Consider the following 22,971-nt stretch of genomic DNA (forward strand, 5'->3'; position numbering starts at 1 on the left):
GGAATACAGATATGAATCTGTTGGTCACAGATACAGATTAAAGGTAGGGGCGAGGATCAGTCAGTATCTGGTGTGACCATAATTTGCCTCATGCAGAACGACACATCTCCTTCCCATATACAGTTGAAGCTGGAATTTTACATACACATTAGCTAAAAACATTTAAACTCAGTTTTTCACGATTCCTATACATTTAATCCTAGTTAAAAATGTCCTGTCTTAGGTCAGTTAGGATCACCATCTTTATTGTATATAATGTGAAATGTCAGAATAATAGTAGAGAGAATGATTTATTTATTTCATCACATTCGTCCTGAGTCGGGTGCAAGATGTTTACATACCACTCAATTATATTTGTAGCATTGCCTTTAAATTGTTTAACTTGGGTCAAACGTTTTGGGTAGCCTTCCACAAGCTTCCCACAATAAGTTGGGTGAATTTTGGGCCATTCCTCCTGACAGAGCTGGTGTAACTGAGTCAGGTTTGTAAGCCTCCTTTTTTGCACATGCTTTTTCAGTTCTACCCACAAATGTTCTATAGGATTGAGGTCAGGGCTTTGTGATGGCCTCTCCAATACCTTGACTTTGTTGTCCTTAAAACKTCTTATGGCTGCAGGGACAGTATTGAGTAGCTTGGATGAAAAGGTGCCCAGAGGTGCCCAGAGTAAACTGCCTGCTCCTCAGTCCCAGTTGCTAATATATGCATATTATTATTAGTATTGGATAGAAAACACTCTGAAGTTTCTAAAACTGTTTGAGTGATGTCTGTGAGTTTAACAGAACTCATATGGCAGGCAAAAACCAGAGAAAAAATCCAACCAGGAAGTGGGAAATCTGAGGTTTGTAGGTTTTTAACTCATCGCCTATCAAATACACAGTGGGATATGGGTCAGTTTGCACTTCCTACGGCTTCCACTAGATGTCAACAGTCTGTAGAACCTTGTCTGATGCTTCAACTGTGAAGTGGGGCCGAAGGAGACGGGAATGAATAAGGTCTATCATGAGCTGACCATGCTCTGACCATGCACGTTCACATGAGAGGGAGCTCTGTTCCATCTCACTTCTGAAGACAATGGAATTCTCCGGTTGGAACATTATTTAAGATTTATGTTAAAAACATCCTAAAGATTGATTCAATACATCGTTTGACATGTTTCTACTGACTGTTACGGAACTTTTTGACATTTCGTCTGCTTTTAGTGAACGCGCTTCCTGACTTTGGATTTGTTTACCAGACACGCTAACAAAAATAGCTATTTGGACATAAATGATGGACATTACCGAACAAAACAAACATTTCTTGTGGGAGTCCTGGGAGTGCATTCCAACGAAGATCAGCAAAGGTAAGTGAAGATTTATAATGGTATTTATGAGTTTTGTTGACTGCACAATTTGGCGGGTAACTGTATGGCTTCCTTTTGTGGCTGAACGCCGTTCTCAGATGATTTAATATTGTGCTTTTTGAAATCTGACACAGCGGTTGCATTAAGAACAAGTGTATCTTTAATTCTATRTAAACATGTATCTTTCATCAAAGTTTATGATGAGTATTTCTGTTATTTGATGTGGCTCTGCAATTTCTCCCGGATATTTTGGAGGCATTTCTGAACATGGCACCAATGTAAACTAAGGGTTTTAGATATAAATATGAACTTTATCGAACAAAACATATATGTATTGTGTAACATGAAGTCCTATGAGTGTCATCTGATGAAGATCATCAAAGGTTAGTGATTAATTTTATCTCTATTTCTGCTTTTTGTGAATCCTGTCTTTGGCTGGAAAAATGGCTGTGTTTTTCTGTGATTTGGCGGTGACCTAACATAATCGTTTGTGGTGCTTTCGCTGTAAAGCCTTTTTGAAATCGGACACTGTGGTGGGATTAACAAGAAGTGTATCTTTAAAATGGTGTGAAATACGTGTATGCTTGAGGAATTTAAATTATGAGATTTCTGTTGTTTGAATTTGGCGCCCTGCACTTTCACTGGCTGTTGTCATATCGATCCCGTTAACGGGATTGCAGCCATAATAAGTTTTAAGGCATTTTGCCACAACTTTGGAAGTATGCTTGGGGTCATTGCCCATTTGGAAGACCCATTTGCAACCAAGCTTTAACTTCCTGACTGATGTCTTGAGATGTGCTTCATATATCCACATATTTTTCCTTCTCATGAGCCATCTATTTTGGTGAAGTGCACCATCCTCCTGCAGCAAAGCACCCCCACAACATGATGCTGACACCTGTGCTTCAGGATGGGATGGTGTTCTTCGGCTTGCAAGCATCCCCTTTTTCTCGAAACATAACGATGGTCATTATGGCCAAACAGTTCTATTTCTGTTTCATCAGACCAGAGAACATTTCTCAAAAAGTTTGATCTTTGTCCCCATGTGCAGTTGCAAACCGTAGTCTGGCTTTTTTATGGCGGTTTTGGAGCAGTGGCTTCTTCCCTTGCGAGCGGCCTTTCAGGTTATGTCGATATAGGACTATTTTACTGTGGATATAGATACTTTTGTACCTGTTTCCTCCAGCATCTTCACAAGGTCCTTTCCTGTTGTTCTGGTATTTGTTTTTCACCTTTTCGCACCAAAGTACGTTCCTCTCTAGGAGACAGAATGCGTTTCCTTCCTGAGCGGTATGACGGCTGTGTGGTCCCATGGTGTTTTACTTGCGTACATTTTTTGTACAGATGCAGTGGTACCTTCAGGCGTTTGGAAATTGGCTCCCAAGGATGAATCGGACTTGTGGAGGTCTACAATTTTTCTCCTGAGGTCTGATTTTCCCATGATATCAAGCAAAGAGGCACTGAAGTTTGAAGGTAGGCCTTGAAATACATCCACAGGTACACCTCCAATTGACTCAAGTTATGTCAATTAGCCTATCAGAATCTTTAAAGTTCCATGACATAATTTTCTGGAATTTTCCAAGATTTTTAAAGGCACAGTCAACTTAGTGTATGTAAACTTCTGACCCACTGGAATTGTGGTACAGTGAATTATAAGTGAAATAATCTGTCTGTAAACAAGTGTTGGAAAAATTAGTTGTGTCAAGCACAAAGTAKATGTCCTAACCGACTTGACAAAACTATAGTTTGTTAACTATAGTTAGTTCCGACTTCACCTGTAGTTGATCAGGTTGTTGATTGTGGCCTGTGAAATGTTTTCCCACTCCTCTTCAATGGATATTGGCGGGAACTGGAACACGCTTTCGTACATGTCGATCCAGAGCATCCCAAACATATTCAGTGGGTAACATGTCTGGTGATTATGCAGGCTATGAAATAACTGGGGCATTTCCAGCTTCCAGGAATTGTGTACAGATTCTTGCGACATGGGGCCCTGCATTATCATGCTGAAACATGAGATGATGGCGGTGGATGAATAGCATGACAATGGGCGTCAGGATTTCGTCATGGTATCTCTGTGCATCAAGTTTGCCATCGATAAAATGCAATAGTGTTTGTTGTCTGTAACTTATGCCTACCGATACCATAACCCCACTGCCACCATGTGGCACTCTGTTCATAACGTTGACATTAGCAAACTGCTCGCCAACACGATATCATATACGTTGTCTGCCGTCTGCCCGGTACAGTTGAAACCGGGATTCATCCGTGAAGAGCGCACTTCTCCAGCGTGCCAGTGGCCATGGAAGGTGAGCATTTGCCCACKGAAGTTGGTTATAATGTGAATCTGCAGTCAGGTCAAGACTCTGGTSAAGATGACGAGCAYGCAGTTGAGCTTCCCTGAGACGGTTTCTGACAGTTTGTGGAGAAACTGTTCAGTTGTGCAAACCCACAGTTTCCTCAGCTGTCCAGGTGGCTGGTTCTCTAAAATGACGTTGGCGGCAGCTTATGGTAGAGAAATTAACATTAAATTCTCTGGTAACAGCGGTGGACATGGTGGACATTCCTGCAGTCAGCATGCCAATTGCACCCTCCCTCAAAACTTGAGACATCTGTGGCATTGAGTTGTGACAAAACTGCACATTTCAAAGTGTCCTTTTTTGTCCCAAGTACAAGGTGCACCTGTGTAATGATCATGCTGTTTAATCAGCTGCTTGATATGCCACACCTGTCAGATGGATGGATTATATTGGCAAAGGAGAAATGCTCAYTGATAGGGATGTAAACAAATTTGTGCGCAAAATTTAAGAAAAAAATGCTTTTTTTGCATGTGGAACATTTCATATATATTTTTTCAGCTCAWGGCGACCAACACTTTACTGTTTATATTTTTGTTCAGTGTAATTTAAGTGTCCCGGATTTCCGTTTACTATGTTACGTCTACCGCTGAGTCCAGGTTGGTTCCACCCCTTTATGTTAATGTATTAATACATGCAAAATAACCTGGTGCATTTATGYAAATAACATTTTCTATATCTTAACACAAAATATGAAAAAAATACCAKATACCAGACAACAACAAAATGTATATATATATATGAGTGCATTCTAAGCAAAGAAAATTTACATTTAGAAATAAATTGAATTGCTGAATTCCCACCAAAATCCCTGAACTCAGTAAAATAGTTTATGTGCTATAATTCAGTCAATATCTGATGGATTATAAAAATTCTAACATTTTGGAGTATCTTCATCCATTTTCCAATGGTTGCGTTTATAAAAATTGCTTTTAAAACCTTTTAACAAATTTGATGACCATTGTTCAAGTTTCGACTGATTAACTGTTTAATCTAATGGTAATGTTGTGCACGTTGGCGCCAACCTTAACAGAAAGCTGTTAGGTGATTCGCAGGGGCGTCATGTACCCCCAAATCTGAGGGGGCACAAAGTATATGAAGATGGCTGGGGGGTAGTTGGAGAATTTTGTATTTTTCAAACACCTGAAACAGCTTTTTCCTGCAATCTAGAGCCATGATCTTTATGCTTAATTGAATGTAAAAAGATATGTCTTTGTCTGTATATCTGAGCATACCTCTTGAACTGTCTGTGTCCTCCTAACTGGTGGTTATTTTTTTTWAAGAAACTAAATATCCTTCTCTGCTAAAATCTGGGTAAAGGATTGAAAGGAATATTGAAAGGAGTCTTATTACGTACATTTAGTTATTGCTTGCTTTTCTAAAGTCTACCAACCATGCCAGTATGCATGCCAGCTAAGATAGTTAGCCAAGCTAGCTACTCTAACTTGATTGATAGCCTGAAATGGCTTCTTGGTAGCTAGTTGGGAGATAGGTTCCCAATCTGGTCTAGCTAAAGCCAACTTCTAATTTCGTATTTCTTCAGAGAAATACTACTAGCCACTTAGCAACTACTAGCCACAGGACAAATCTGAGGGGTTATAAGGCAGTTAACCCACTGTTCCTAGACTGTCATTGAAAATAAGAATTTGTTCTTAACTGRTTTGCCTAGTTAAATAAAGGTAAAACAACACAAAAGCCTCTGCCATACCCGTGTCATGATTTCATAGTGAAATGATGGTATAGTACCCCATGAGAGAAAATAGGTTTGTTCTTGAGACTGTTGGCATCATGTGTTTTGAGTGTTCAACTTCCTGTAGTTAACACTAAGGTAGCAAGCAAACAATGTAGATCTAAACACATTTCAGGTAGCTGTTCCTATCCCATCTTTAAAAGTCCACTGATCTTACAGAAGGTAGCCTAGAGGTTTAGAGCATTGGGCCAGTAACCGAAAGGTCACTGGTTCAAATCCCCGTGCCCACAAGGTGAAAAMCCGTCCGATGTGCCCTTGAGCAAGGCACGTAACCTTTATTGTTTATTTAAGTCACTCTGGATAAGAGCRTCTGCCAAATGACTAAAATGTAAAGTGGCGGGAGGCCACAATTTGACATGTTGGAGTTGCGGCCTTTCATTTCATCCATTCACTCTGTGCCATTGCATATACACAGAGCTGAATGAAGTATGCGGGCTATGATCAGCACAATCAAACAGTGATTGGCCCTTCATATTCAGATAAGACATTGCCTAGGAAATGAATGCGGTATCAATTGACATCTTTCTTTTCTCTCCACTGCATTCTWWTTTCTTTACCTGCTTTGTATTCCATTGTAGCTCTTTGACCATGCAGAGCCAAAATCCAATCTATCTTGTTTTCATTTGTACRCAAAGAAGTGTTCAAAGCACAGGAGGTTGGTGGCACCTTAATTGGGGAGGATAGGCTTGTGGTAATGGCTGGAGCGGAATATGTGAAATGATATCAAATACATCAAACACAAGGTTTCCAGGTGTTTGATGCCATTCCGTTTGCTCTGTTCCGGCCATTATTATGAACCGTCCTCCCCTCAGCAGCCTCCTGTGGTTCAAAAATATTAAAGGTACAGTATGAAAATGCATAGTTAGAACCAGATGATATTACCAGTGTTGTTATTGACTGTCTATAAAATGAAAAAACCTTTCCTAGAGGTTATCTATACATTATATCATCTTGCTTACTAACTCCGGTCTGTGTTAAAGGTGTTAGTGTTTTAGGTAGGTGTCTGTATTGCTAGGTACACTTCAGGAAATCAATTCAGTCAATCAAAGGCCAAAATAATTCAATCTTAAATCAATTCAGTCAATCAAAGGCCAAAATAATTCAATCTAGCTCTGTTGTTGTATGATTACTGACCATCATTTTTTCTTTGGGGAAAACATGCAGAATGACGTGCAGTTAATTAAAATAAATGTTGGGGAAATTATAATTGTGATTGAATTAGATTGTCAATCTGTTCACCACATTTTGAATATGAATTGTTTAGTGGGCAATAGCTCCCAATCAGTCTTGGACACTCTCTTTTCCCTCCTGGGTTGAGATGGAAACAAAACAACCGAAAGCATACATTAATTTGTGTTGTAAAGATTTAAGAACACCTATACCCTCATTCAATTAAAGGRCAATTTATTCCAAGGCAACAGAAAAGGTCCCCAGTACCACTAAGAGTATTGAAGTTCCTGGTTTGATTTTTTTCCCCTTTAAGGCTGAGAGAAAAGTCTTCCTGACTTGGATTCAAATGGCGTTATTGTGAGGCAATGGATCCATTTTATCGAAAAGCGCTGCATGTGTCACTCCAAATAATGAGGGGAATGACGAACTACTTTAAATCCTGTGTTCAGGATTTATCAAAGTTATCAGTGACAGCTCTTTAACTGGGACCTGTCTCTAGGAATCAATGATTGACAAACTTTTTTGTTCCCCACCATCTGGCTCTCTGTTAAAAACACCGTGGGGTCTGATTTGGAAAAAAGCAGCGATACAAATGTGTTTCCTAGTGTAAATGTGTACAGTGTGTGTTGCAGTTTTGGACAAAAACACGATCGTTGTATACATCATGACCTATGCATCTGAATAATGTGATTGTGATATCCTTCAACTTCTGATATTGATCTCAATAAGGTGTTTGTGGAAACATGGAAACGCAAATGCAATGCTCTTTTACAGTGGAAGTCGATTGTCCCAGAGGGAATGTCCATAGGGGGAGCAGCAGTGGGAAAAGTGAAGGAAACAATAATAAAAATGAATATACATATTTATAACTGTAACAATGATAAATATCCATTGGGGGGTGGTCCGGTTGGCAGCAGAGGGACAGGGGGAGCAGGTAGCTGCCTAGTGGTGTCTATTCAGCATCCTGATGGTCTGGGGATAGAAGCTATTGGCCAGTCTGACAGTTTTTGCCATGATGCTCCTATACTGCCAGCGTCTTTAAAATAAAATAAAAAATGCACCTTTATTTAACCAGGTAGGCCAGTTGAGAACAAGCTCTCATTTACAACTGCGACCCTGCCAAGATAAAGCAAAGCAGTGYGCCAAACCAACAACACAGAGTTACACATAAAAAAATGTACAGTSAATAACACAAAATAAAAAWTCTATGCATAGTGTGTGCTAATGTAGAAGAGTAGGGAGGTAAGGCAATAAATAGGCCATAGAGGCAAAATAATTACAATTCAGCATTAACACTGGAGTGATAGATGTGCAGATGATGATGTGCAAGTAGAAATACTGGGGAGCAAAAGAGCAAGAGGATAAGTAACAATATGGGGAGGAGGTAGTTGGGTGTGCTATTTACAGATTGGCTGTGTACAGGTACAGTGATCGGTAAACTGCTCTAACAGCTGATGCTTAAAGTTAGAGAGGGAGATATAAGACTCCAGCTTCAGTGATTTTTGCAATTCGTTCCAGTCATTGGCAGCAGAGAACTGGAAGGAAAGGCGGTCAAAGGAAGTGTTGGCTTTGGGGATGACCGGCTTKACCTAGCATAGACTTATAGATGACCTGGAGCCAGTGGGTTTGGCGACAAAAATGTAGTGAGGGCCAGCCAACGAGAGCATACAGGTCGCAGTGGTGGGAAGTATATAGGGCTTTGGTGACAAAATGGATGGCACTGTGATAGACTACATCCAGTTTGCTGAGTAGAGTGTTGGAGGCTATTTTGTTAAGGACCTCGCCCGAAGTCAAGGATCGGTAGGATAGTCAGTTTTACGTGGGTATGTTTGGCAGCATGAGTGAAGGAGGCTTTGTTGCGAAATAGGAAGCCAATTCTAGATTTTATTTTGGATTGGAGATGCTTACAGCCAATCTGTAAATAGGACACCCAACTACCTTATCCCCATATCTATAAGTCTATGCTAGGTAAAGCCGGTCATCCCCAAAGCCAACACTTCCTTTGACCGCCTTTCCTTCCAGTTTTCTGATGCCAATGACTGGAACGAATTGCAAAAATCACTGAAGCTTGAGTCTTATATCTCCCTCTCTAACTTTAAGCATCAGCTGTTAGAGCAGTTTACCGATCACTGTACCTATTAAGGTATCTTTACTTTTACTCAAGTATGACAATTGAGTACTTTTTCCACAACTGCCCACGACTGCTTGGCCTCACACATTTCCAACTCCATCATCAAGTTTGCTGACGACACAACAATAGTAGGCCTGATTACCAACAACGACGAGACGGCGTATTGACAGGAGGTAGGCACTCTGACGGCGTAGTGCCAGCTAAACAACCTCTTCCTCAACGTTTGCAAAACAAAGGAGCCAATTGTGGACTTCAGTAGGAAGCAGGCTGATTGCGCCCCCATCCTCATTAACGGGGCAGCCATGGAGACTGTCAAAAACCTCAAGTTTCTCGGCGTACACATCTCCGAGGAGCTGATATGGTCAAAGCACACGAACAATGTGGTCAAGAAGGTACGACAGCAACTTTTCAACCCCAGGAGGCTCAATAAATGTCACTGTAGGCTCCAGATGACTTTTGTGTGTCAGGAAAAATGTATGGAGTAAAAAGTACATATTATTTTTTAGGAATGTAGTGGAGTAAAAGTATAAGTTGTGAAAACTATAAAAGTTCAAGTACAGATCCCACGAAAAAAACAACTTTAGCAGTACTTTAAAGTATATTTACTTTAAAGTGTGCAGTGGTGATTGCATCATCCGTGGATCTGTCGGGGCGGTAGGCGAATTGGGGATGGTTGAGTGTGTCGAGGAGGAAGGAGGTGATGTGGTCTTTTACTAGCCTCTCAAAGCAATTCATGATGACGTAAATGAGTGCTACGGGTTGGGATTCATTCAGTTCAGTTACTTTCCATTTCTTGGGCACCGGGATGATAGTGGACATTTTGAAGCAGGCGGGGATAACGGCCTGAGCTAAACACGACGTGCTTCCATTTGTCTTTGAAAATAACACTAACTGTCAATTAAAAACTTTATAAACCACCTCTCCACACCTTTGTGACTGACTACATTTGGTTGAGGTTTCCCCAAAATACTAATGAAATCATCAAATGTCATAAAATGTAAAGTATTTCTTGTTTTGGTATGAAGGATGCACAAGGCATCTCTCACAACAGTCCTCATTAAAGGAGCTCTCGGCGAAATAGCGACGAAGCCTTCTTTTAACGCCATGAGACCATTGGAATATGTTTAATTTATCGAGCACAGAGAGATTCCTCGCTCTGACACAAGCAGCAGGGGGTCTGTAGAAGCGGGGCAGCATTGCGGCACAGCAAAGCTTTGAAAGTCTCTCCCTAAAGAAGTGCTGGATTGAAAAGCTAGGGCTAATAGGCTACGCCTGGCACGTTACAGCCATAGACAGGCAAAGTGATCCTGAATGTCTTGAACATTCATTTTTTAATTGCCCGGCTTCTTGTTAGATACAGTTGAAGTCGGAAGTTTACATACACTTAGGTTAGAGTCATTAAAACTMGTTTTTCAACCACTCCACAAATTACTTGTTAACAAACTATAGTTCTGACAAGTCGGTTAGGACATCTGCTTTGTGCATGACACAAGTAATTTTTCCAACACTTGTTTACAGACAGATTATTTCACTTATAATTCACTGTATCACAATTCCAGTGGGTCAGAAGTTTACATACACTAAGTTGACTGTGCCTTTAAACAGCTTGGAAAATTCCAGAAAATGATGTCATGGCTTTAGAAGCTTCTGATAGGCTAATTGACATCATCGGAGTGAATTGGAGGTGTACCTGTGGATGTATTTCAAGGCCTACCTTCAAACTCAGTGCCTCTTTGCTTGACATCATGGGAAAATCAAAAGAAATCAGCCAAGATCTCAGAAAAGAAATTGTAGACCTCCACAAGTCTGGTTCATCCTTGGGAGCAATTTCCAAATGCCTGAAGGTACCACGATCATCTGTAGAAACAATAGTACGCAAGTATAAACACCATGGGACCACGCAGCAGTCATAATGCTCAGGAAGGAGAGAGATGAACGTACTTTGGTGCGAAAAGTGAAAATCATTCCCAGAACAACATTAAAGGACCTTGTGAAGATGCTTGTGGAAACAGGTACAAAAGTTTCTATATCCACAGTAAAACGTGTCCTATATGAACATAACCTGAAAGGCCGCTCTGCAAGGAAGAAACCACTGCTCCACAACCACCATAAAAAAAGGCAGACTACGGTTTGCAACTGCACATGGGACAAAGATTGTACTTTTTGGAGAAATGTCCTCTGGTCTGATGAAACAAAAAYARAACTGTTTGGCCATAATGACCATCGTTATGTTTGGAGGATAAAGGGGTTGCTTGCAAGCTGAAGAACACCATCCAAACCRTGAAGCACAGGGGTGGCAGCATCATGTTGTGGGGGTGCTTTGCTGCAGGAGGGACTGGTGCACTTCACAAAATAGATGGCATCATGAGGAGGAAAATTATGTGGATATATTGAAGCAACATCTCAAGACATCAGTCAGGAAGTTAAAGCTTGGTCGCAAATGGGTCTTTCAAATGGACAATGACCCCAAGCACTCTTCCAAAGTTGTGGCAAAATGGCTTAAGGACAATAAAGTCAATGTATTGGAGTGGCCATCACAAAGCCCTGACCTCAATATTGTAGAAAATTTGTGGGCAGAACTGAAAAAGTGTGTGCGATCAAGGAGGACTACCAACCTGACTCAGTTACACCAGCTCTGTCAAGAGCAATGGACCAAAATTCACCCAACTTATTGTGGGAAGCTTGTGGAAGGCTAYCCGAAACGTTTGACTCAAGTTAAACAATTTAAAGGCAATGCTACCAAATACTAATTGAGTGTGTGTAAACTTCTGACCCACTAGGAATGTGGTGAAAGAAATAAAAGCTGAAATAAATCATTCCCTCTACTATTATTCTGACATTTCACGATCTTAAAATAAAGTGGTGATTCTAACTGACCTAAGACAGGGCATTTTTACTAGGATTAAATGTTAGGAACTGTGAAAAACTTAGTTTAAATGTATTTGGCTAATGTGTATGTAAACTTCCGATTTCAACTGTACATGTCGTTACATGATAGCAACATATGTTTGCTTGTGAAACGATCCTATACTGAAATAATTTTCCTAAGGATCACTCTTAAGTCTTGGTGGAAAATGGTCGCCATTAATAACTCAGTGCTGTGACCCTCTATGCAACCCCCCGTCGAGAAACACATGTGTTCTCTTTCTGTTCATATGCTCAAGGTGACTAATTAGCAAAGGTCCAGACTGTATCAAACCATCAGTGTCGCAATAGATAGTCACATGAAAAAACACAGTATAACATAAATTACAAGTCTACACTTCAATAAAATCCAGAGACAAAGCACCATAATGATGACCAAGTCTAAGGATGTGTTTTTAAAAGCTTGTCTTCGTAAAATATATATGGTGTTGAAGTAGTTTGATGTACATGTACCGATGTCGACTTTTCTACTAATGAGAAACGCATCTTAGAAGAATGTCTCCAGAGAGGCAAGACTCATTTACAAGATGTACACATAAACAAATGGTTAACTGAAACAACAGTGATTTTGTCTTGGTAATTGTTAGTCTGAGAGTTAGCAAAGTTTTAATGAGCATTCCCAGTACACAATGTTGGATATGAAAAGGGCTGGTTACGATTTTTGAAAACTCTTATTTACTGTAACAAAACGAGCAGCTATGGTAACTCAAGACATCATGACCATTCTCCTGGCAGTTATGCTCTTACCTCAGCTGAAATGTGTAATGCATACAAACATTTTAAGGACATTGTTATCAACATTTCTGAATATGTGATCATAGCAATTACATTGACATAATGTCAAACAGATGCTACACCTGCTCAATTGAAATTTGAAACATGTTATATCCTTAGATTGTGCAGCATTGTTATGTTCACAAACATAAAATTGCTGCGTACAGAATCATGGGAAATTGGACTAATGGGAAATTGTTGCAGGGACGGACTGGCCTTAGGTCAATTCTGGCAAATGCCATATAGGCTAGTCCATCTTCAGCCCAGTGTGCTGGTCCATCCTTAGCTCAGGGGCCCTGTAATAGTTTTTGGTGCGCAAATTGATAATTATTTGGCAACAATGTCGGCCTGTGTGGGGGCCTTGAGGAAAACAAATGGACTGTTGTGTTAGAAATGCCCGGACTGATTTCTGGTCCCAGTCTGTCCCTGAATTGATGCATCCACACACAGACCATGACATCAGCTGCTGATTGGAGCCAACAAGTACTGAAATGTACGTCTTGTTGAACCCTTGTCACCGACTTGGGTAACAAGTGAATGGAAATTGGTTTTACCTGAGTCAGGTAATCATTACTAAACAAATCTGCTCCGAGGCCAAGGATATACGTGGGATATATATATATACTGTATATATATATATATATAGAGAGAGAGAGAGAGATTTCATTTATGTAATGAAAGGCAATGCGCTTATTGATTTTCCAGGTTACTGTTCTACATTAAAATTATGAGTTTTCAATTGGGCCTCTGTTAATGGTGAGCTGTCAACAATTACTATCATTCATTGTTTTTTTGTTTTATACCAGGAAACATAGCATACCACCCTGCATCCTACTGCTGCCTTGCCTCTGAAGCTAAGCAGGGTTGGGACCAGATGCTGTTGGAAGTGGTGTTGAAGGGCCAGTAGGAGTTCCCCAGGGCATTGATTGGGGACATAGGGTGAAGGATGCTGTCTTTCGGATGGGACGTTAAACAGGTGTCCTGACTCTCTGTGGTCACTAAAGATCCCATGGCACTTATTGTAAGAGTTGGGGTGTTAACCCCAGTGTCCTGGCTAAATTCCCAAACCCCAGCTTCCAATTGGCTCATTCATCTCCCCTGTAACTTTTCCCCACGTTGTTGCTGTCAATGARAATGTGTTCCCAGTCAAATTACCTGGTAAAATAAAAAACATACAGGATGTAAATTACTTTAATGAGTGATTGAATAATTATGAGAATGATGAACATTTAGCATCCCCAGATGGCAAATTTTGGCATTTTTACTTACATCACCACTATTACTCATCATCCTTCTCATCATTATCATCTTAAAAACAACTGCTATGATTATCTTCATCAKAATCAAAACCCCTACTAACATCATGATCATCATCATCACCAAAACTATCGCTATCCCTTCGATATCACTATCAATAGCATCATCATCGTCATCGTCAAACATTACCACAATAATTATTAATTTCCCCATGGTTAAAGACAATGTTCATTATTCCAATAACAGATGGACCCTGTTAACTGCACACGTCTGGTGAGTGTTGAAGTGTCAGCTTCAGCATGGGAAACAGCTGGGAGGACATGGCCTGTGTTTTGCAGCTGGTCTGCACTCTTCAATTATTCAGGCCTCAAAGCTGTCTCGTAGCAGGCTGCCTCAAGCTCTCTGGCCCCTTATAGCCCTAATAGCCTTCCTTTTATACTTTGGTTTGAGTTTGAGTTTCACCGGCCAGGACACATTGTAAATGGACTCCTCACAGCGGTGTTATTGCGTAATATCAACGCCTCAACTGTTTGACACTAGAGAACAAAACACTGATGTAACCTAACCTTGTTCTTAAAAAAAAAAAATATTGTGCCGTCTTCCTCCCAATTGAAGTAATTTACTTCCACGAATTGAAGATATTAGTCTATTTATAGCAGACTTTTCTTTGTCTTTTTTTAACCCAAAATATCTTTATTAATTATTGACTCGTGCCCTGAAGGAAAGTGGCTAAAGACCCTCTCTCTTTTTCCTCTCTGAGCCTCCCTTGAAGAAAGAAATGGTTATTTGATTGAGCGTGGCATGCTGGTAAGATGAAAGCCTAATTATCTCTTAGAAAACGAGTTTTAATTAGGAGTCTGACGCCAAATCGACGCGCTGAGAATTTGTACTTTGTGATGGATAGTGTGTGCATCTCCTTAGTGACTACAGATAGAATAATCTGGGGGATAGAGGTGGGGGGGAGACTCTGAGGGTGATGCCAGACGAAAAGGGCGAACAAAGTGCAATACCATGATTCATGGTGTAGGTCAGAGAGAGAGAGAAGGAAGGGAAAGTGAGAGAGAGAGAGAGAAAGAGAGAGAGAAAGGGGGAAGAGCCCACGAGCGACTGAGTGACCATGACGGGTCCCATTCCAGTACAGCAGATTGGTTATCCCCTATTCACACTTCCCTCTACTCTGCTTTTACCTCCCCTCTCATCTCAGCAGGAGGTCGCACAGTCGTCATCTCCTCTTCCCCCAACTCTCAGGCTGCTTCGCAGATAGCATGCAAAATACATAATCAGTAGATAATCAGTCAACGGCTGTGTTTTGAGGAGGTGGGGTGGCACTTTGTGGTGGGTGGAATGTGTTGCGTTGGAACACAGTTTCATCATGCAAAAATACATAAAGTGGGGTCCAGATTTATTGGATCTTTCGATATAGATGAGCAAAAAAGACTGTACAAAATAAATAATCCAAATACTTAGCTATATTGTATGCTAAACATTTTTTTTTATACCAATACAATTGCTCAGAGAAAGAGATTTTGTTAAACAAGTAACACAACAAATCTAAAAAAAGATTGGATCCCCAGTTTTCAATATTCCAGCACCCTCCCCTTGCAAGGATAACGAMACTGAGCCTTTTCCTAAAATGTTATGAGATTGGATAACACATTGGGAGGGCTCTTAGACCATTCCTCCATACATAATCTTTCCAGATCCTTGACACTCTTCATCTGTTCTTATGGACTGCCCTCTTAAATTCAAATCACAGCTTTTAAGTCCAGAGATGAGATGACCATTGCAAAATGTTGATTTTGAAGTCAATGAACCATTTCTTTGTGGATTTTGATGTGTGTTTAGGATTATTGTCTTGCTGGAAGATTCACGTGCGGCCACATTTCAGGCTCCTGGCAGAGGCAACTAGGTCTTTGGATATAATGTCCTGGTACTTGGTTCATGATGCCACTGACAAGGGCCTCAGGACCAGTGGAAGCAAAATAGCTCAATAACATCAAAGATCCACCACCATATTTTACAGTAGGGAATAACATATTTTCTGCATATGCACCGCCTGGATTGGAACCGGTGCTATAGTCAGAGGACTGGTGCTAACAGTATTTTTTGGGGTCATCTTTATCAAGGGATCCAATAATTCTGGACCCCATTGTATATGTATATGTTATGTTCCCGTGGTGTATGTCACAACAGCTATGTATGCAAATTAATCCCAGAACAGACCATAATTTTAAATACGATTATGTCTATGCTAACTCGATTATGAGTTGCCAAATGTAGGCTACTGGAGGTGTGCTTTGGCATTTGAATGCCATCATAACAAAAACCTTCTTTTTTTTTTTTTTACAAATTCAACCTCTTTTCTACAGAAATGAACATATGTTGATTCACACAGTTCCTGAGAAATATCTGTACCCAAAAGACTGTGCAAGTGAATGGTCTGAAATCAATTAGGCTGCTGTGTTTATTGCGTGACTATAATTATTTGATGATTCCCATCCGAAACCAACTAATTCATCCAACTTTGGCTTTAGTCTTCTACACTGTATCAGTCAGTACCATGTGAATTGCACTGTCATGTACTGTGTGTATTTATTATACTGTTYAATCCGTATGTCACTATCTTAAGTTCCCCTGAGGACAACAAAATGATTATTGTAGACAAAAAAGAAAGAGAACCTCCGCTAGGATAGAATAAAGGTCTTTGTAGATCGAAGGTGATCTTTGGCAAGGGGGTTATTTGATCATGAAAAAAACAACAAGGACTAAGGCACCGTGTAGAATTAATTCGAGAGCATGGGACCATAAGGTTTTATCTGCATTTTTGTCAGAATGTAGTTATTGCCATAGCCTTGTTCTGTTCAATGTTCTCTACATACAGTTTAAAGTACTCTAAATACCCTAATTCATGCTGTTAAGTTCAAAATAATACAATCAAAAAATTGCTGACACCATACAAACCAATGAGGTTCGGGAACATTAAAGCCAATTATCTCAGAATCATCTTCTTGCAACTAGAACCTAATTTTCCCAAGCTCTCAAATTGTTTGTTTTGTAGTGGTTAGTCCAAAAACTTGTGTTTATGTTTTACTTTTGTAATTTCTCAATATCCACAAGTAAATACATACAGTTGAAGTCGGAAGTTTACATACACCTAAGCCAAATACATTGAAACTACTTTTTTTCACAATTCCTGACATTTAATCCTAGTAGAAATTCCCTGTCTTAGGTCAGTTAGAATCACCACTTATTTTAATAATCGTGAAATGTCAAAATAATAGTGAGGAATGATTATTATTTCAGCTTTTATTTCTTTCACACATTCCTAGTGGTCAGAAGTTTACAACACCTCAATTAGTATTTGGTAGCATTGCCTTTAAATTGTTTAACTTGGGTCAACGTTTCGGGTAGCCTTCCACAAGCTTCCCACAATATTGGGTGAATTTTGGCCATTCCTCTGAACAGAGCTGGTGTAACTGAGTCAGGTTGTAGCCTCCTTGCTCCACACACTTTTTCAGTTTTGCACACAATTTTCTAATATTGAGGTCAGGGCTTTGGATGGCCACTCCAATACCTTTGAACATTTTGCCACAACTTTGGAAGTATGCTTGGGTCATTGTCCATTTGGAAGAACCCATTTGCGACCAAGCTTTAACTTCCTGACTGATGCCTTGAGATGTTGCTTCAATATATCCACATATTTTCCCTACTCATGATGCCATCTATTTTGTGAAGTGCACCAGTCCCTCCTGCAGCAAAGCACCCCCACAACATGATGCTGCCACCCCCGTGCTTCCCGGTTGGGATGGTGTTCTTCAGCTTGCAAGCATCCCCCTTTATCCTCCAAACATAACGATGGAGGACTATGGCCAAACAGTTCTTTTTCTGTTTCATCAGACCAGAGGACATTTCCCCCCAAAAGTACGATATTTGTCCCAATGTGCAGTTGCAAACCGTAGTCTGGCTTTTTTATGGCGGTTTTGGAGCAGTGGCTTCTTCCTTGCTGAGCGGCCTTTCAGGTTATGTCAATATAGGACTCGTTTTACTGTGGATATAGATACTTTTGTACCTGTTTCCTCCAGCATCTTCACAAGGTCCTTTGCTGTTGTTCTGGGATTGATTTTCACTTTTCGCACCAAAGTACGTTCATCTCTAGGAGACAGAACGCGCCTCCTTCCTGAGCGGTATGACGGCTGCGTGGTCCCATTATGTTTACACTTGCGTACTATTGTTTATACAGGCGTTTGGAAATTGCTCCCAATGATGAAACAGACTTGTGGAGGTCTACAATTTTTTTTCTGAGGTCTTGGCTGATTTCTTTTAGATTTTCCCATGATGTCAAGCAAAGAGGCACTAAGTTTGAAGGTAGGTCTTAAAATACATCCTCATGTACACCGCCAATTGACTCAAATTATGTCAATTAGCCTATCAGAAACTTCTAAAGCCATGACATCCTTTTTCAGGATTTTTCCAAGCTGTTTAAAGGCACAGTCAACTTAGTGTATTTAAACTTCTGACCCACTGGAATTGTGATACAGTAAAATATAAGTGAATATAAGTGAAATATAAGTGAATATTTGTATTACAGTGAAATATAAGTGAAGTATAAGTGAATATAAGTGATAAGTGAAATAATCTGTCTGTAAATAATTGTTGAAAAATGTACTTGTGTCATGCACAAAGTTGATGTCCTAACCGACTTGCCAAAACTATAGTTTGTTAACAAGACATTTGTGGAGTGGTTGAAAAATGAGTTTTAATGACTCCAACCTAAGTGTATGTMAACTTCCAACTTCAACTGTACACACACGGAGAGAGATACTTCAAACGAGACCAAGGCACATCATGAATAAACTGGTAGTCAAAACAAAATTCAACTGAGAAATAAATAAATTAAAAGAGGATACCTTGGTTCCAACTAGGGACATGGTCAGCATATAATTTTCGGCACTATTATGTACAGCATAAAAAAGTCWGCCATTTCATGTCCCATTTCTTCCCTTTGCAGTGAAATGGATGACATTCAGCTTCTGCTTTGTCACACTGCCATGGCTCATAACTTCAGATGGCCTCTTGACAAATTAACCTACGGCCGGAGATTCACTCAGCCTTGTCACTCCTATGAATTTATCATGAGTAACGTCATTCACTCTAGGGACAGATTTGCTTTACCATTCGCCTCAACAATTGGGGCGGCAGGGTAGCCTAGTGGTTAGAGCGTTGGACTAGTAACCAGAAGGGTATGCAAAGTTTCACAAAAGCATAACACTCATGTTTCTTTCTTTAACAAACACATAGGTTTTTCGACATTGTGTGGGACTGGAAAAATAATTTTTGGAAAGACTTGTCAATGTAGACTTTATAATACATTATAAGCACATTTACACCAGCTTATGAGCACTCAAATGAGCTTAGAGCAACCAATCTAAGAGTTGATTTGAAGTTTGACCCAGTGTTTTCCTTCCTCAACTGAGGATGTGAAGATTGTTTTTTATTTACCTTTATTTAGCTAGGCAAGTCGGTTAAGAACAAATTCTTATTTTCAATGACGGCCTAGGAACAGTGGGTTAACTGCCTTGTTCAGGGGCAGAACAACAGATTTTTACCTTGTCAGATCGGGGATTCGATTTTGCAATCTTTTGTATAATAGCAGTGGTAGTAATAGTAGTAAAAACWAATTATAATATGGATATAGCCTATTATCAGTAGTAGTAGCCATTTATCTTAGGAGCAAGGTCATCCTTGCCACCCTGCATACCACTGCTGGCTTGCTTCTGAAGCTAAGCAGGGTTGGTCCTGGTCAGTCCCTGGATGGGAGACCAGGTGCTGCTGGAAGTGGTGTTGGAGGGCCAGTAGGAGGCACTCTTTCCTCTGGTCTAAACAAAGATCCCAATGCCCCAGGGCAGTGATTGGGGACACTGCTCTGTGTAGGGTGCCGTCTTTCGGATGGGACGTTAAACGGGTGTCCTGACTCTCTGAGGTCATTAAAGATCCCATGGCACTTATTGTAAGAGTAGGGGTGTTAACCCCGGTGTCCTGGCTAAATTCCCAATCTGGCCCTCAACCATCACGGTCACCTAATAATCCCCAGTTTACAATTGGCTCATTCATCCCCCTCCTCTCCCCTGTAACTATTCCCCAGGTCGTTGCTGCAAATGAGAACGTGTTCTCAGTCAACTTACCTGGTAAAATAACAGTAATAAAAAAATCCATTGGATTTACTTGGGCCATGGTGATAGCTTTAGGCATGCTATGTTATATTAATATTACTGTGTATGATCATATATTCCTTATAGCAGGGCATGTAAACACTTAGTGTTACATTTTGTATCACTTAATGATGATTGTAATCAATATTCTAAGCATAGAATCAAGTAAATGTCCTTTATGGGAGGAGTTAAGTTCCGCAAGAATGATCTGTTGTAGAATATAGCCTCAAATCACAGGGAGAGTCACACAATTAGTAGAAATGTAAAGAAATCAGTACGGACAAATCACTGTAGCCTACAGTATATCACAGAGCAATTTCATAGCAAAAAAAGATCTATGCATTCAAAAATATATCTTGTTATCTCCCTAAACAATGAATTATGCACTAATATGCTAGATGGTAAGAAGCCTACTAGAATACATGACTCAACCCTCCAATCATTTATCGCTTGGAACAATGTTTAATTGCCATGGGAGAACAATTTCAAGTCAATTATATCAACTCCCCGCTGCTCCTGTCCTCTGTAGTGCTCCACCAAGTAGCCATGTGAGGCTCCTCTCATCTTGAAAAGATATGGAGGTAATTATTTTCTTAATTGCAAACTTAATTTACTAAGTCTTACTTTATGCTTCCACTGGGCGGTATAAGATGGTGGCCCATCCTCCATTTTGTAGGTCAGTCTCCAATGCTCAACAGACAGACAAACTGTACAAAACAGCTGTTACGGTGATTGACAGCTTGTCTTTTGCTCTGGAGTGGCTAGTCATTACATGGGGGTGGTTAGGCCTATGTGCAAAGAGGCATTGCTCATAAAACTTTCATAACTTTCAAATTCTTTGATATGTTTACTTCTGTGCATTACCGTATATAATTTGTCTGGGACACTAATAAAGTTGAGTAGCACTTATGTGGATCCGTCTGTTGATTGACTGAGCTCAAGTATATTATTTAGTATTGGTCAACTGTGAAGGAACCCAMTTATTTGAATGATTGAAGAATGTGAGGTACATGTACAGTAATTACTCCTAGTTTTGTTGTTGGCTTACTGAATTCTGCCGTCGAGCTTGGTCTCAATTATTGTAGCCTTCAAATCCCTTTATGGTTTCAATTGTCRTTGCTTTTTTCTTCTCGTTAGATCAAGCTGTCACGTTGTTTCATTCAGGCAACAGCCACATAGTGGACCTGAAGGCTTGATGAGGATGGCGGAGGTGGTGATGGGACCGCAGACTGCACCATGAAAAGTTCAAAGACCTCAAGCTGCAGCAAATGAGGGTACGTTTAAGGTGTGTGTGAGTGAGGAAGAGGACATGTGTGTGTGCGTGTGCACACGTGATGCATCATCCACTGCAGTTTTACTGAGTTACAGCATTGTTTATGTGGATCCGTCTGACACTATAATGAGCATTACTTGATTGAATGTAAAGTATCATGCAGTCATGTTGTCAGTGGTGGAAAAAGTATTCAATTCTAAAACTTGAGTAAAAGTAAAGATACCTTAATAGAAAAAGAGAAAGTCAACCAGTAAAATACTACTTGAGTAAAAGTCGAAAAGTATTTGGTTTTAAATATACTTTTACTATCAAAAGTAAATGTAGTTGCTAAAATATACTTAAGTATCAAAAGTAAAAGTAAAAGGATGAATAATTTAAAATTCCTTATTTTAAGCAAACCAGACGGCACAATTTTTTATTTMTTTTTATTTACGGATAACAAAGGTATTTGTGTTTAGTGAGTCCGCCAGATCAGAGGCATTAGGGATGACCAGGGATGTGATAAGTGTGCGAATTGGGCCCTTTTCTGTCCTGCTAAACATTCAAAATGTAACAAGTWCTTTTGTATGGAGTAAAAAGTACATCATTTTCTTTAGGAATGTAGTGAAGTAAAAGTTGTCAAAAATATAAATAATAAAGTAATGTACAGATACCAAAAAATCTACTTAAGTTGTCACATGATCTGTTTCACCTGTCCTTGTGCTTGTCTCCTYCCCCTCCAGGTGTCACCCATCTTCCCCATTATCCCCTGGGTATTTATACCTGTGTTTTCTGTCTGTCTGTGCCAGTTCGTCTTGTTTTGTCAAGTCAACCAGTGTGTTTCTCCGTGCGCCTGCTTTTTCCTCTTCTCTGTTTTTACTAGTCCTCCCGGTTTTGACCCTTGCCTGCCTTGACTCTGTACCTGCCTGCCTGACCATACTGCCTGCCCTGACCTCGAGCCTGCCTGCCACTCTGTACCTCCTGGACTCTGACCTTGTTATGATATTTTGCCTGTCCACGACMATTCTCTTGCCTGCCCCTTGGATTATAATAAATATCAGAGACTCTAACCATCTGCCTCCCGTGTCTGCATCTGGGTCTCGCCCTGTGCCCTTATATAAGTAATACTTTAAAGTACTTTACACCACTGAATGTTGTATGTAGCAAGATATTGCATCAACATTTCATTTAACCCAGGGGATGTTGTCTCGGGGTGCCGTGGGATAAAAAAGAGAGACTGAGAGAGAAGATTTTCAGAGATCTGAGGGGTGCTAAACTGATATAAATTGTGTTTGTAGACGGCAGAAACCCCATGTCCATAGAGTTTGTAGGTATTAGGGAGGGAAACTGTCTGTTCACTGTTGAAATTTGATTACAGTACGTGAAGAATAAGCCTGGGCAAATATTATTTCAATAGCGTGTTACATGTCTCTCATAAGTTCTCTTTGATATTGGTAAAAACAAGTCTGGTAAATGATCCCTGTGCAAAAAGTTGTGCTCAGAATTAACAACAATCATATATTTTGTCCTATTTATTCAAGCTAATGTATAAATAGGACTGGTATGGCAGTTCCTTATAACCACTCACAATTGTCCCCATAACGTCCAAATGGGGGCTCATATTCAAACAGTAACACCAATGGAATTGAACAGTTGGCTGTACAAAGCAAAGGGCAGGGGTTGCTTTCCCACAAGTAAGAAGCAGGACAACACAGTGAATATGGCATGACTGTTTTGATCCTCTTTCAAAGTTGTTTAGATTCTTGGTCATGCATGAGGCGCGATATTGGAAACGGCAAGCTAA

General features: G+C 40.1%; 1 long non-coding RNA gene across 1 annotated transcript in view; it reads left to right on the top strand.

Annotated features, from left to right (window-relative positions):
* Positions 1-22,224, top strand: part of LOC139028136 (uncharacterized) — a 58,124-nt gene extending 35,900 nt beyond the window's left edge. Inside the window, exons 2-3 of the long non-coding RNA XR_011480323.1 lie at positions 21,053-21,189; positions 21,911-22,224. This is a non-coding gene — a long non-coding RNA (uncharacterized lncRNA). The remainder of the gene's footprint in view (positions 1-21,052; positions 21,190-21,910) is intronic.
* Positions 22,225-22,971: the final 747 nt, after the last annotated feature.

Source organism: Salvelinus sp. IW2-2015, linkage group LG8 (genome assembly GCF_002910315.2).
Source record: "Salvelinus sp. IW2-2015 linkage group LG8, ASM291031v2, whole genome shotgun sequence".
Classification (NCBI taxonomy): domain Eukaryota; kingdom Metazoa; phylum Chordata; class Actinopteri; order Salmoniformes; family Salmonidae; genus Salvelinus; species Salvelinus sp. IW2-2015.